This window comes from Tympanuchus pallidicinctus, unplaced genomic scaffold (assembly GCF_026119805.1).
Source record: "Tympanuchus pallidicinctus isolate F22 unplaced genomic scaffold, pur_lepc_1.0 scaffold16, whole genome shotgun sequence".
Classification (NCBI taxonomy): Eukaryota; Metazoa; Chordata; class Aves; order Galliformes; family Phasianidae; genus Tympanuchus; species Tympanuchus pallidicinctus.
In genome coordinates, this window is record NW_026294679.1 from 1,602,371 (window position 1) to 1,616,293 (window position 13,923).

Below are 13,923 nucleotides of genomic sequence, written 5' to 3' on the forward strand. Positions count from 1 at the left end.
TGGCTGGTAAGGGGTGTTTCCAAAAAAGCAATTTATATTCAGCATCCTTGTGCCAAAATTCTTCCTATCCATGTCTAGGGCCAGTGGATCAAGGAGCTTTTTTTCTAAAATGGGAGATTTCTTAATTTATGAATAGTGTTAGCTAGCCGTTGAAATGGGTCTAGTTCAATGAACGCTGTTAAAAGCATCCAGAAAAAATATTTTAAAGTGGAAAACCCTCTGAGTTATTCATGCAGAATATTAAAATTTAACTAATTTCCCAGATTGAATTACAATTAGTGCTCATCTTCATGAATTCTCAGTCCAACAACATAAGCAGTAGCAAATAAGTAAACAGTGACTTTATAGAGCTTTCCTGGGGTTGTGTAGGGTCAGCCTTGTTTTCTGTTTGATTCCTTCTATGTTTGCTTTGCACACAGCTTTTGCATTGCACTCCTTCAGTCTGTTGGCTATTTGGGAATTTCCTTAAGGCAGTGCTGAGTATTAAATACAATTTTCTATTTCATTTTGATGGCAAAATATTTTAGCGAACATTGCCCTAGTTCTCCTCATCTCTTGTACCCATGTCATGGCTGTGGAGAAACCCAACCAGAGACAAAGCTGTCTCCATTCCCTTCTCTCTCCCTTTGTTTCAGGCACATTTGGCTCCATCACACTGGCAAAAATGAAATAATATTTCCTGAGCACTGACCTCTTCGACACTTATGTGGACTCAGCATCTTAATTGCTGTTAGTGTGAATCACCAAAAGCTGGTGCATAATTTCTCAAGACATTTATTGGAGATCTACAGTAGATATTCACTCTCAATAACAAAAATAAAGAAATCCATAAATCCCATGAAACTTTCCCCTACTTCATTTTAAGTTGTTTATACAAGAAACTTCATGTCGTAATAACACTTTTTGGCCTTTGTTTGATTGGAAATTTCTATTAAACTGTTATGAGAAAATAACTTTATGCTTCAGGTTTTATGTTTCGATTTGATTAACAACAGGCTTTTACAAGGAGTGCAGCACTGCTGCCTTTACTGTACTCATCCAGCATTATTGCACTTGCTGTTTTGCTGTAAGGAGTGGACTTTATCAAGAAAATTATATTTCCTGCTTATGACATTTTGGAAACGTATTGTATGTCATATCTCCATCTTAAGTGCTGTTAGTGCGAATCATCTGACGCTGCTTTATAATCTTTGTACTATATTTATAGCAGACCGTTGCTCTGTAGTGTTCTAAATTTCCTGCTTATGATGCAATGGCAAAAGTCATTAAACATTAGCAGTAATAGTATTTTCACTGTAATAAAGTGTTAATTACTTCCACATGTTAATCGAGTTGGGGGGGTTGAGAGATTTTTGCTATTGTTACTGTGCCTAAAATAATTTCCATGTGATAATTTTCCAGGATATCAAAAACTGAATAATTATGCACTAATTAAGAAAGTAGAGCCTGCTCTGGAGTTAAGACTGCATTAATTTTAATGTTTTTACAGTCCTTTAATTGGGGAAAGGGCTGTAAATTGAGAGCTGACGCACTCTCCCGCCATCAGCAGGCCTGCCTTTGCAATCTGCCTCCTATATACCGCAACCCAAGGTCAACACAAGTTTGCAAAATCCCTCTGCTCTTCATACGAAATGTATTGGTGGTGAAGCGTGCATCTATCACTCTGACAAGCATTTAACTCTCCAAGAGCACATGCTCTCACTTCTTAAATTATTAATTGCATTAAATACATTTTCATATCGCGGACTGTTTGCTACAAACTGTTCCCTGGTAGGGAGAGGTGGTCCCCCCGCCGTGCCATGCAGTTTGCCTTCTGTTGTTCCCGTGGCAGTGCGAGGTGTGGGGCTGCTGCCTTTGAAGGGCTCTGAGTGAAATACTGTGCTCCCAAAATTGTGGAAAAATTCGCCCTCGCAAAGTCTTTTTTTTTTTTTTTTTAATGTCGATCGGTTGGCTTCGCTTTTTCTGCTCTCTTTTGTTCTGCACTAATGTTTATAAGTCCACATTGTTTGGGTTTGTTTATACCTTTACACTTATCAGCTCATGCAGTTTTCCAGGGTATTCTCCCTGTCACACCATTATCACAGGCAATGGCATCATCATCCGCTTCATTATCATCTCTGGGTCATTCCATCCCAGAATGGCTTCGTGTTACAACTAAAAGGAGGAATCTGGCAAATGGATCATATTATCTCCCTCTCTCACTCTGGCATTTGAATGCATTATACACGACGCAGTCTTTATATTAACAGGCATCGTGACCTTTGCCTGTAACATGTTTATTTTAGCAATACTTGCTAGTGCTGCTGGAGTTCAGCTCCTGCCAGTTCCCGATGCTGTTGTGGGCCCTGTGTTTATACCTGGCTCATGCCAAACTGGCTCCCAGCCCAAGGAGGAAATGCTAAGGCCCAGGTGCTCCACAGGGCTCAGGGCAGATCTGGGACTGCAGAGGGGGCCCTCCTGGTGAGCATGTGCTTGGGACAGGTCTCCAGCTTAGAATGTGGTGAGGAACAGGAGAGCATTTTTGTCTGCTGCAATGGTGAGACGTATTGATGGGAGCCTGTGAACCTGTGACAGACCTTGACATCTATCTGCAACGTTGATTTTACGTTTGCTGGAGGCTTGAATCTCAGACCTTCTACCTGGTATCCTCTCTCTTAATTTTCACATGGTCCTTCAGGAAAGCACCTCAAGGATTAACAGAGAAAATAAAATCTTTCTCTAGCACCTCCGTGTATGCCTACTTAGTTTACTTACAATTCTTGCATCTATCCCACAGGAAGCTTTATAAAGTGAAAGGAAGCCTATCATCCTGTGAACATTTCTGTGGCACGATGTTGGATGGGTGTAAGCATGGATGAGAAAAGGGAGCTGGTAACCATCAGCATTCCTAGAGACCGTATTGGGTGAACCCTGTCTATACTTTAAGTCTCTTCTAAACTCTCCTCAAACTTCTGATTTTATGCATTTTCTGCATAATATTTCAATGGTAATATTTCAATGGTGTTACTGTTATTAAGATCAGCACACAGAATCAAATCAAAGAAGTAGGTGCAATTGTCTTGATGGTTGGCAAAAATATAATGAGACTACTCCTTCTCATCTCAATGCTTAATATTGAGAATCATAGGTTTATTAAAGTTGGAAAAGACAACTAAAATCATCAAGTCCAACCACCAACCATCACCACCATGCCCACTGAACCAAGTGGGGACCGCTGTGCCCACTAAACTGAGAAAGTGGTGGACACTCACTGGTCTGCAGGACAAGGCAACTCTGAGATGCTTGTGGAGGTATGTCGACGCATTGTGGTGCATTTCCCTCAATAACATCACGAAATGACATAATCTAAAACAGAATGGGTTGGAAGCATCTTTGTGGTCCAGGGAAATACTCCCTGCCTTTGGGTAGCGATGGCTCAAAATACAGTGTGGGTGGAACTCAAAATTAGGTTTCCCTTTTTTCTGCATTGCACTGAGTGTGCACGTTAGCCATGGTGTGCTTTACAAGATGCACTGCACAGTCGGGCATGGAGCAGTAGAAAACAAGCAGGTGGAGCTGCAGCCCAAAGTGCAGATTTCTTACCTGTTTTAAAATAATATTTCTGACATCACTTTAATGGCACATCCCTTTGAGGCAACATAAAGGACTTAGAGCTGCAGTCGAATCTTTTATTGTGGCTGTGCAACAGTTCAGGTGTAGTATTTTTCAACAGCAAGCATACTTTTGTCCTGTTGGAGAACTGTGGAACGTCTATGCAGACATCAATCTGCCTGATGGTTAGGAGAGCAAGACTGCAGGAAAGTTAACAAAGACAAATTGAAAAAAGGCCAGGAGAAACATTTTTCACCCAACTTTTTTTTTTTTTTTTCCCTTCTGCTCCAGTTTCTCTATTACCATTGCATTAATTAGAAATTTAGGTAAATGACATAAGTGCCCTAATTTTTTATTTCTGCCAGGAGAACAATTAGGCCATTAGAAGTAACAAATGGTCTGGACGTATGTTGTCTGTTGAAAATTTCAAGCTGCATTATTTCTGACAAGAAAAAAACCCACAACAACTAATATTTGTTTTGGTCGATATTTACCATAAGCGATGTCAGCTTTAGCAAATTCAGTGTACCACTGGCTTTCTTTTCTTCTTCCTTGTTTTTTTTTTGTTTTTTTTTTTTTTTCCTATTGTCATGGCTCATTAAAGTATGCTGACTCTTGTGGATTCCCATTTCCTTTAGGTAAATAGTTATTTACATGAACTGCAGCATTTTTCTTTGGTGACAATTTCTAATTGTTCAGGCAACCAAGGGTGATATATTAAGCACTCCGAATAAAGCTTCACCTATGAAATAAATTACTTTAAATTAACTATCCTTTCAAAAGAGGCAAAATTTCCAAATGGACAAATTAGGCCCTTCTTAGCCACATATGGTAAGTGTTTTAAGCATTTCCCCACTGGTCGTTACTCTAGAGAACAATTCTTCATGATGGAGTGGAAGACTTCTTAACTCATTTGGGGTCCTTTTAATGCCAGTGCTTGCCAACGGTGTGTGCTGAAGGGCTCACTTTGTGCTGGGCTGCAGCATGCATGTCTTTATTCATAATGTTGTGCTCTCATATTTTTAACCCTTGCCACGCTGCACTGGAGATCGGTGGCCCTCGTCTCAATGGGACACTCCATTTCAAGTGAAAATTTTGATTTCCAGCTTTAGCCTTTCTAAACTGCATGCGAGCACGCAGCAACCATTTTGCTAGTCACAACGGCCACAAGTATCCATGTCTTCAGTTTGTATTTCTTAGCTTCTAACTGCTGGTAGCAGACCTGCTTCTGCTTCTGCTCATGGGACTAAACTGGGAGGAATCCCACCAGAGGCAATGTGTGAAAGAGGTCACCTTAGGGGTATTGCTATTACTTGGATTTACTCCAAACGCTGGTATATTTAAAATATACACTTACTTGGCCTTTTATGCAGAGTAGATGTGAGTAGAAAATCAGGTCCTACAGGTCAGAATTTTAAAAACACTCAAATGAATTTGAAAATGTTGTAAGCAGCTTTAAACATTTGTAAGCCCTCACAAACTCTTGTCCTTTGGACCTCTGAGTGCCTAGGTCCCATTTCTGTATAACCTATGGCAAAACTGCTTAAGCACATTCGATAGTGTTACTGACACTGCTCTCTCCCCAGTGTTTGAGTTGTGCCAAATATTGCAAGATAGAAATGAAGGAAAACATGTTTTTCTAATTTAAGTCATAACTTGACCACATTTCAATGTCCACATTTTGTATTTAGAAACTTAGAACTTCTTACAGGGAAGCATCCAATCAGTTTAAATTGTGCAGAGTTTGTTTTTATGGTTTCCCATGACTTTTTTAGTCCTGCTTGGTTTCCCGTTTCCCACACATTAGAAGTCAGTATGTCAATACATTGGAATGTATTAGGCTGGTTAGCATAATCCGAACGCGCTTCTGAAATGGTTTCTAATACAAAGGATCTAGATATTGTACATCCATTTTATAAAAATAGCAAATTGAAAGAAGATTGTATTTTCTGTTTGTATGGGAAAATTTTAATTGGTTATTTTGGTACTAATATTTACACTACAAGAGTAATTAAAATAGAGTGATCAGTAAAGTGGGTGTAGCTCCAAACACATGTTCTTGCTTTGTTTAATTATGTTGATTAGGTATAAACCCCAATTTGGCATCACCTCTCTTGTCTTAATATGTTGTTGATGAAAGCATGTGGAGACTTGACCTTAATATAATCGTGACAAACCTCATTTGATTACCTTTGCCTAATTAAAACATACGTTATACGTACCATAATATTATTATTATTCATCTTACACTCTTCTCACTCTGTCGTTATGCTGGGAAGTAAATCTTATTGTGAGACTTCTGTCTCTGAAGGACTTTGTGCATTTTGTATAATTGGGAGAGGTGTTTATTTCATGGGCCAGTTATAATAACAGTAATTATCATATAAAAGCTCTGTGAATTTTTAAGTTGTGCCTTGGTGTTAAGTTTACTGTTGGTGTGTGCAGGAAACAGTCTGCAGCGTGCATGGGAAAGAAGTGGAGCTTCTCCCATGTCCCCCAGCCTTTCTCCTTTCTTCCTCCTTTTCTCCTTCAACCTTTCTCCTTTTCCCTTCCACATTTTGGCCGTTTTTCAGTATCTCTACCCCATATCAGCTGCACACACTGCAGTCCAATATCCTCATCCTTTTTCCATTAGTGCCCAGGCTCTGGCCCTAGGCTTTAGTGTCTCCATTTGAAATACTGGGCTTTTGCCCAGAGCTGTTTCTTTGGGACTGAAAACCTGTATGTGCATTTGGCTATTATGTATCATAAAGATACGTGTGACCTAGAAATGTCTTAGGGGAATCTTCCTGCCCACCCTGGGGGTATTATCTTGTCCTTGGTGGGAGCCTGCTGTTGTCTCTGCCTTGTTCACCCCTGGGGTACCACCGTGCTGCAGAAGTGCTGGTGTTAATCCACCATCACTGCAGGCTTTTTCTCTGCTAACAGAGTAATTCTGCAGACTGTGAAGTGTCGTGGAAGGGCAACTAATGGCCACACAGTGAACAACATTAATTATATTTGACTAAAATATTTTTATAGCATCTGTTACTGTGCTGCCAGTGATATTATCATAGACTTTATTTTCACATCGATCTTGTGAGCCTGACAGTCCCAGAATCTCCAGTTTGTACCTACAAGAAGCAGCAGCAAAGCAAGAAAAATAAGAAAAAAAATAATTTAGATCTCTAAATGGAATTGCAAAATAAAATAAAATAAAATAAAAATAATCCAGAAGCAATTAGATCTGAAGCTTTCCACGAGCACGTTGTGAAAAGTGAACCTTGAACTTTGGGCATCTGAGTCACAGGTTGGTGCCTACCTCACTGGTCATTTTTCCTTCTAATATGGTTTGAAGAAGGCATTGCTGCCACCAAAACACAATTGGTGTGGAAAGTTACCTTCCAAAATATAAATAGAAATCTTTGTGCTTACTGCACAGAGATGATGCAGGAACTGACCTCATTTATCAGCCATGCCCACCCGGGTGCTTCCTGACTCGACTTTCCTTCCAAATATATTCTCTTGTCTTTTACTAACTGGCACAGATGTCTTTCTTTTAGAATAAACCATTCCTGAAGAAATTGGCCAAAATAACAAGAATAAATTAAAAACTGCAGCCACTTCATCTTCTTCTGAGGGCCATAACAGAAGGACGAGGAAAATGATGACCAGTCAAGGTGTATTCATGTCAAGAGTAGTCATTACAGTCCCAGGCAGGAGCATCGCACCAAGTTGGCCCAATACAGCTGGGAAGCCACTCTTTGCCAATCTGTGACAGGGAGAGCTCAAGGTGGGGGCTGGGGGCACCACTTTGGCACAGTAGAGCATAGGGAAGGTGGCCCATCATCTGTATTCTTAGGAAGCTTCAGCCCCTCAGAATCTAACTCTGGTGTTCATGGGGGAGAAACTTCCCCTCCTCTTGGCCAATCTCTTGGCTGTTACCACTATGTTGACATTCTCGAACTCATTTTAAAGAAGTGCCAGGATCTGACCACTGGTGGGCCGAGGAGATTAAATTTTAATGCTTCCATCTCCCCACCGATGCACCTCGCGAAGAAAAAAATAAATAAATAAATAATGGTTTTAAAAATGTACAAAATCTAATTTAAAATGACATTGGGGTTTTATTTAAAGTCATGGAAGCTGGTTAATTCCAAAATGCTCTCATTAACTCACATCATTTAACAAGTTTCTATTCATTTAGCTCTCTCTCTCCAGAGCCTCTCAGCTGCTCTACCTCAACACATTGACAGCCTTCTGTGCTCCTGCTTCCCGGGGGGAGCTAAGGTGACTTTAAAGTACCTTTTCATTCTCCCTGTGTTAGGGTGCACAAACAGAATGGCCTTGGAAGTCGCTCTGCATCACGACATTTCCCGGCTGCCCAAAGGTGATGGACCACCATCCTCCCATCTTCCCCCTCCGTGCCCCACGTCTGGGAAATTCTAAAGTGTCCCGTATTTCCCATGGCCAAGCTGTAATTACTGAGCCATTATGGGCCTTGCAAGGAGTGTAAAGGAGCTGGAGCGTGAGGATGTCACCCTGCTTGCTCACCATGGGCTCAGAAACTTTTGCCTTTCTGGTCCTGCTTTTCTGTCCTCTATGTTTCTTCCCAGAGTTTGCTTTATTATCTTTCTCCTTTCGTAATATTTAAGGTTATCCTTTCTTTTTCCTTTATTTTTTTTTTTCTCCCTTCTCCATTAACAGCAGCTTGTTCCACACTCTGACAAAGCCTCCCTAAAATTCAATTTTAAAAGTTAAAGCTTTTGCTTTCCTTTTGTTTCAGTGGAGTCTTCTAGCACAAAGGGCAATGAACAGAATCCCTTTTCACTTCCTCCTTGCTTCCTTTTTCTTTTTTGTGTAGTTCCCTACCTGCAATATGGTGATTCTATTTCCAAAAGTGACTACTGGCACACAATTGGTAAATTTTTGGAGGCTCAGATTTGACGCGGTGTTTTCTGAGTGACTGTAGAATAAACATTCCAATAAAAGAACCCCTTTCGGAAGTCTCAGGCACAGAACATCCCAAATTCTGAGTTTTTATTGCAAATATGAAGGTGTTTTTTTGTTCTTGGGAGCTACTGCCAGAGCCTGCTGCTGTCTGTGTGCCTGAAATCTGGTAGAGGACATTGAGCCCTTGGACTGACTTTTCTTATGAAGTTATAGACTTTGGGTGTAGCAGTCTGTCTTAAGTACATAGCTTTACCAGTATTTTTCTGTCTAGCTAAGAGAATGTCAGTGCACAGGAGAGAGAGACATAAGCAATATTTCTGCAGTCTGATCCTAGCAGCAGCGATCCATATCTGCCTGTCGGGAAGCAATGCCATTTCTTAGCCCAGGAGCAAGGCCAGGAGGAAGGGACACCTTCCATAGCTGAGCACTGGGCTCTTGCTGCCTGATCTCCTTTTGCCATTCCATGGCCATCTGCCTGCAGAAGGCTGAGCCAAGCCCTGCAGCTCCAGGTGAGATGCTGGTGGTCAGCAGCCACTGCAATCCCAGCTGCTGTGCTGGGCTGAGCTTCAGCCCTGACCAAAGGCAGTGGGAGCAGCGTTCCTCTGCCAGTTGTCATTTAGTTCTTATTTGAAGTAATTAAAAGCCGTTTAGGTTCCTTGTTTTGATAACAGTTTGATGCTTTCTGCTAGTTTTACGCTGAGCACTTAGGTTGAGTTGGAATATTTATTCCCGAGAACTTATTTAATCAGTAATTGCATTTTACTTAGGAAAAAGAAATACATTTTAAAAATAGTTTATTTTAAAGAAAAGTAATTAAAATCATCAGTTTGCTCTTGATCATTTGGGGATTAAAAACAATATTTAATCATGCAATGGATTTTTATTATTTTTGTTCTTGTGTTATAGCCAGTGTACAGTGGTTTTATCTCCTCTTTGTACTTGCAATAACATATTATTTGACCATGAATCACTTTAATGGATTGAAACATAAGCATGTGAATTGAAAAATAGATACATTAGTCAAATCAATAAATAAATATGAAAATATATTTCTACTATGAAAAACCATCTTGGCTACTGTGTCCTCCAACTTGGACAGAGAAAGCTGAAATATATAGCTGTAAAATATGGCTTGCCGTGTCAACTAGCCAGTGCCTGCAGCCTAAAAGGAATTTTGAGCACTGGGTAAGTAGTATTTCATCAACAAAATCATAAAATAAAGACATTAAAATGAAGGAATGATTGAGTGCTGCAGGACGTTTGTAAAATCACCCTTCAGTCTGGGGCTGGAGTAGTTTAGTATTAGACATTGCATACTTTTCATATAAATTTGCTTACAAATAGCATGCCTTAACAAGCAATATTGCCAGACTGCCCCTGTAGCAAATATTTTTTCACTATGTTGCTAAACAAACTCTGCTCATGTATTCCGTGGCATGGCTGCAGTCGGTATAAATAATACATCTTTAACATTACAAAAAGAATACAGTATAGACCTTCACGTGGACCATTAAGACCTTGTAATGAGGGAAGACAGGTTCTGAGCCGCCGCAAAAACTGTTCTCCTTGCAAAGGTTCACCCTTGAAGCTTTCTGGAGCCTGGGTCTACTCTGCAGGATGCCGGGGTGAATCCCAAGGTTCTTCCAATGGAGTGAAAGCTCTTTGGGTGTTTTCCAGCAGCAAAATGTGGCCCTTTGCATTTACCTCTGTGCAACCGTTCTCATAACAGAACTGCACCTTCAAATTCATCTTTAGAAGCCAATATAAAACCTCTGTGGGCAGCAGATCAGTACCAGCAGTTCAATGCAATGAATGTGTTAATTGTTCCTCTTACACGTTCTAGAAATAAACAGACTTCAGTGCTCTTTTTTCAGCTGACATGCAGTTCAGAGAAGACAAGCTTTCCATTTCCTTTCAAGTTCCTAATTAGCTATATAAGCGAATGACAAAACTACAGTCTTTACCAAAGTTTATTTGCATTTTTCTACCTTGACACATTATGCAAACACGGAGTTGTCATTTGCATATGACAAGAATATTGTTTTATTTCAAGTCACTTCAAATGGTGGTATACATTAAAAGCGTTCATCAATGTACGATGTGTTTTATGCACTTTGTGGGCTGCAGAGCTACTTTTGGACGGATGCTCAGCTTTACATTTAGTGTGTGAACTCAGCTCTGTGTGTAACCATCCCGAATGCCCTTGTTGAAACGTCTTTGATGTGAAATGTGAATTACGAGTGTGCTTGGCGCTCCCCATCAGCCTGAGTGGGTTGGGACTTCACACTGACAAAATGGAAAGAAAGTGACTGTGGACTGAGGAACAATAATTTTTGGTGGGGTTTGTGGCGTAACAGCTACCAAATACTGACACAGCAATTAGAAGATGTCAGAGGAAGGCAAAATACCATTGCAAAAAAGAAACGTTATTAAAGCAAAATTTCCCTGTGAGGACAAGACCTGTTTGCAGTCAATAGGAGCTGAGGATATTGCATGTCCTTGCCAGCACGGAGACACCTCCTAGAGGTTCCCCATGGCAGCTGTGCCATTTGTGGGGCCTCTGCAGCCCTGCCAGGGAGGGTTGGCCCCAAGGACAAAAGTCCTTATTGGGCAGCTTTATTGTATTTGCAGCAGTGTGCTTTGCTGGCAGTGGTGAGGCAACTTCAGAGGTAATACCCCAGAATCTCTTCCTGTTATATATAGCTATAGCTCTTCTGGATAATGTGATTATTCCTTCCATTAAAGGAACTAAATAATGTTGTTGGGTTTTGCTTTCTTTTTCTATTTTGTTTTTAGTGAACCAAACAGCTTTTTATATGTTCTTTTTTTCTTTTTTTTCCTTCTTTTTTTCCTACTGAAGCTGGAATTATTCTTTTGCAGAAATCTAGAGGTCATTTATTACACAAAGCACCTTGCGCTTCCAGAAAGGAAAGACAGCAGCTTTAGCTGTATTTCTTGTGTCTGCTTCCTCATTGCCTGAGTGTGAAAACTTTATTGCTCATTATCTACTGGGCTGTGATGAAGTGACAGATGATTTATTGGGAGCCAAAAACTGAGTTTCAATGGTGACCATTTTTATCCTTTTGTGTTGCAGCCTGCCAACCCCTCTAACTGCTGAGGCAACAAATAAAGAAAACTCAGTGCTGGAGGGCCCCGCGACTATCACTCATAAATGTCCGTGTTTCAGATCCCACTCTGTTTCTAATTTGATTCAATTCCCTTTTGTTGCTTAAAAATTCAATTTGTTTAATTGAGCTGTTTGACAGTAAAATCTGAATTCCATGCATTTTAACCATTCATATTAAATTTCCCTCCGCATAGTACTTTTATTAATGCGCTTTAAAAGAGGTCACTTTAATTTAAATTTGGTGACCTTACAAGCTTATAAAAAGATCTATATGCTATCCTTCTCAAACCGAAATTAAATTGAATAAATGGGAGATAACGTTGCAAGAGATATTTCCAATGGAGGGTTGGGGTTTTGCAGGAAGCAGAGCTGCACTGCAGTGCTGGGAAGGGTGAGCATCGCTCAGCAGCTTTTCCATGGGACAGCAGAGCTGGTGCGAGGAACTTCCAACCCCGTTCTGATAGATCCCGTTGCTGGAGCTGCATCCCCAGGGGCTGTTGTTCAAGCAGTGCCCTTTCCTTTGTGCCGCTCGTTGCTTTGTATTTGTAAAGAGGGTTGCCTCATTTCTGACATTTAAATAGCCTAATTCCTACAGGATTAATAAGAAACACTGGAACCGGCGCAAGACTTGAAGATTTAGTAAACTTTAATCTGTAAAATTTAATAGCAATATCCAAGTCATTATGAGTAGGTAGGATGCCGTATGGCTTTACAAACACTTTTAAGCCGTGAGTTATGTTGCGAGAATGGGTTTGCTGTGTATCATTATGTCCAGGTAAATGCCAGGATGATGACATAATTGGTAGTTGGGAGTAAAATACAACCTCTGTAAAATGTTACTAAGGTAAATGTAGCGGGATTGTAATTCATTATACATAAACATGACTAGCAGTTATTTATCATTTTATGAAATATAGAATAACCCGAGCTGGTAGTGCTTCTCTATTTCTTCCTTACTTTATTTGGAACTGTAATGACAGCCTCGTGGCGAGGCTCCCTCCTTTATTTCCCTGTAATGATTTCCCCACGCTGCACCCTCAATTCACGTGAGGTTGCCTCCTGCCGTACTCTCCGATGGTCCTCTTGATATACAAAGTCCTAAAAACTAGCCTCATTAAGAATGATATCCTGCCAGCCTCAGACAGTGACAAATTTATGGCTTTGGATTAAAGGTCATATGGGCATTTCAGCCATTAAAACAGTCCCATTCCATAATACCTGAAACCTTAAGGAAATACATTTTTGCACACAGATGCCTGTTATGTTTCTGCTAAAGACATACAGTAATAGTTTGAAAGCAACAAAAGCCTATTTTGTACCTGTTCAGCTTGCAAGTGTGTTAGCCCTAGGCTACTGTTTAACTTTTAACCCTCTTGTTCACACAGCGTACATGCATAAAGCTACAATGTACCACATAATGAAGCAAAGCTAGCAACATTTGTTTTATACTGTTTGCTATAGGACAGCTTCTCCCTGCTTTTTAAAATCCGTTTGGAAAACAAAACAGGAATGAAGGCGTTTTTCCATGCACTGAGTGATTACGCTGCTTTTTGCACGCGTTTAATCGCAGAGCTGCTGTGTGCTCCGTGTACCAACAGGGCTCCCAGGTAAAAAGAAATAATTCAGCACAAAAGGATTTTGAAGAAGAATTTCTTTTGCAATTCCTTTTCGGTGTCTGATTTTAAACCATTTTATCAAGCTTCTACTGTATGTGCCAAACACTCTCTTGTCAGGTGTAGGATGAACTACAGTATAACTGTGAGATATTTCTTTCCCTCATAACAATCTTGAGCCATAGCCTATGATGAATTATTTGTACCATCGCAAGGAAATTCCCCTCTTCTGCACTTAAACCCAGCAAAATTACACACCAATTGTAGCAGAGAAAACATCTGATGTGACAGCTGTATGGCACACGGAGATCCATTGGTCCATTGGTTAATCAGCAGATTTTAATGGTGCTGGGGAATATATGATAGTGGTGTCCTGAATTAGAAATAGCTCTGTGTTCTCACTAATAGGACAGATCTTCTACCTGCAGATGAAGGATTCCTGCTGTTTTAATGCTTCAACTGTTTAAAATTAAGAAAAGAAAAAAAAAAAAAAAAAAGGAAAAAAAAAAAGAATGTGGAAAATCTGTCGTAATTCAGAACACAAAAAGGAAATCCTGTGGATGAGTCAATTATATGGTTCCTAATGATGATTCAGCCTCCAGGCTCTGTGTGAGGAGAGGAGGAAATAGGGAAGGATTAACTTGGTTAACCTTCTTCCAT